This window comes from Misgurnus anguillicaudatus, chromosome 20 (assembly GCF_027580225.2).
Source record: "Misgurnus anguillicaudatus chromosome 20, ASM2758022v2, whole genome shotgun sequence".
Lineage (NCBI taxonomy): Eukaryota > Metazoa > Chordata > Actinopteri > Cypriniformes > Cobitidae > Misgurnus > Misgurnus anguillicaudatus.
Window position 1 is genome coordinate 10,735,757 of NC_073356.2, and position 2,790 is coordinate 10,738,546.

At 32.7% G+C, this 2,790-nt stretch overlaps 1 long non-coding RNA gene across 1 annotated transcript; it reads right to left on the bottom strand.

Annotated features, from left to right (window-relative positions):
- Positions 1 to 459: 459 nt before the first annotated feature.
- On the bottom strand, positions 460 to 2,408 carry LOC129446109 (uncharacterized). The gene is made up of 5 exons (XR_012359675.1): positions 1,633 to 2,408; positions 1,471 to 1,519; positions 1,313 to 1,389; positions 1,054 to 1,132; positions 460 to 864 (listed from the first exon to the last, which is right to left on the bottom strand). It is a non-coding gene; the product is annotated as an uncharacterized lncRNA (long non-coding RNA).
- Positions 2,409 to 2,790: the final 382 nt, after the last annotated feature.

The following is a 2,790-nucleotide window of genomic DNA, read 5'->3' on the forward strand; positions in this document are numbered from 1 at the left end:
TGACTATAAGATCATCAATATGAACTCTGAACAATGAACTACCCAGATAGCAAAATTTTTCAGGGCCAGAAATGGCTGAGTTCAGGCTGTTCTTTTGGCACACATGCCGCCACGGCTTACGGTCCTTGATTGGTCCCAGAGCTGCTTGCCTTAAGTAATCCAGAATCTAGCCGAAAGCAGACCATAACTTAGCCGCAACCCTTTCACACCTCGAGAAATCAGCCACAGCTCTCCCGGAATCTCCAGATAACAACCAAAAAACAGCCCAAATTACCACATTTATCCCCAAACTTACCCACAACTTTTCCAGAAACCCCAAATGTAACCCAGAAAATAACCAAAATTACCATATTTACCCCAGAACCCACCCACAACTTATCCAGATGCCCCAGAAAATAGCCATAAAGTGACCAAAATATATTTATATCCCGTAAAATGTGTAATTGAAAAACACAGATATAAAGCAAATATAGAGTTTTATTGATGGTGACAAGGATAATTTCAGATAACAGCAAAATAAATGAAATGTCAAATGTTCTGCCAAATAAACAAATAACAGTAGAAGGATCAAATAAAAGCAAAGAAATAGCCAAAGTAACATAAAAGCTAACAGAGAAACATTAACTTAATTGTTTTAAACAATAAACGGACAATAAAAAACAGATGTAATAACAGATAGCAATATACAACAACTGGTTAAATATAAAAACATGCAATATAAAATGAATGTTTACAGATGTGCAAATGTGTATTAGATAAATACATTTGAAAATAATATCATGTTATGTCACCAGCTAGAAAAAAGCAACATTTAGTAACTTTAATCTCCAGTCATGTCTGTACACACAAAGGACTTCTTACAGCCTACAGAAAAAAATCATAAAATACAGTTAGAAAATACATTTACATAAAATGAATAAGATGATATAGTACACACTGCCAGTCCAAGAACTGATACTTTTAACATTCAATTCAAGACATGGGAAAAAATATGTTTGCAGATTTCAGAGTTCCAGAAGGATTTCTAAATTACCAATTAAATAAAGCACTTACCAAGTACAAAAATTGTTTTAGTCAATTTCCTGCTTCATTATTTTCCAGCGTTCACTCCAAACAATCCAAGATCAAGTACCTGGAATATTTTTAAAACATGGTGTCACTTTTAAGACAAAACTTGTGCTTTTGTAACTTATATGAATATAAGACAAATTACCCTAATAAGAGACTTAACAAATTAGATATAGACAATAATGTAATTCATCAAATCAAACTGCACAAAGATAAATAATGAACATAATATACATCATCTTACTTAATTTTCTGTTTTGATGTCCATGTCTTTGTCTCTGTCTGGAGAATGGTTTGCTGTTCTCCAAGAGGCAGTAATGTCTATCAAATACAGAAGTCAAAAATCAAATCACACACATTGGTCTTTTAAACTGATACATTTTTTAACGAAGTTAAACTCACATCAGTCTTTACCCAGACAGCTGGAACAACATAGTCTGGTACAGGACTTCTGCAAACAAAAAACAAGTATAAGTAAACTTTATATTGTAAAAAGGTAAAATAAAAGATTAAGACAAGCAATAAAGACAACATTTATAACTCTTAGGTATAAAATTCCTTTACAAAAGCAAAGGATGTCCTCATGTCTTTGTCTCTGTCTGGAGTACAGTCTGCTGTTTTCCCAAGAGGCAGTAATATCTATTAAATAGAGGAGTCAAACACAAACATCTTAACACATACACATTTGTTTATTATTTAAACGGTTAGGTTTATTAACCTCATTATTATTCTTTACTCACATTATTCTTTATCCAGATTGCAGAAACAACATTTATTGTTGACAAAGTGTGGTTCATGACTTCAGCAAACAAAATGCAAATATAATTAAACTTTATACTGTAAAATAAAAGATTAAAACAAACACATACAAAATGCATGACTCTTGCATATTAAATTCTTTACAAAAGCATGTGGTTATTCTTCAAGTGGGGTTGGTTATGTTACACCATAAAATAAAGCAAATAAATCTGGCCTTTTAACAACACAGTCTTGTAAACTGCACTGACCAGGACTGAAGAGAATAAGAGATCATAGTAAACCATCTTTATTAAGCTAAAACTTGAATACATGCCTTTCTAGAATATCAAAAACATTGTTTTACTAAGATATAAATAGTTGGAATGAATGAGTCACTTTGTAACTGTTATGATTACCAGCAAATGCTGATTTGTGGTTTAGTACAGAAAACATCTCATCTTCGGTTGGCTTCTTTGGGGTTCAGCATTAATTTATTTTTAAAGATTCAAACTTCTTATTGATTATTTTATCATCCCCGTCATGCATGTTGCGTCTCTTACTGTAAAAACATGCATGTTTAACGTTATCTACGTTAAATGGCGACTGATGATAAAATACTTGCAAAATACATCACAGAAAAGAATAACAAACAAAAACGAAAACCAACTGGATATCGCGCTGTAGAACAATAAGTGCAATCTACGTGGATTTAAAAGAAAAGTATCTTAATAACTTACCTTACTGTGTTATATAAAACTCCACAAGACAAAAGATCGCGTGTCCTTCGTACAGTACACAGTGGGGGTTTGAATTTCGCGGAAGTTCCTGATCATGACCAGTTGCATTATGGGAAAGGTAGTTCATTTTCCACGGCAGATTGAATGCTGTTGAGGTTAAATGACTACTATTTCCAAGGTGCATTGCAATATATGTCATTGTTTTAGAAACGAAAGTGCACCAATAAATATTAGTATTAGTTAGTCG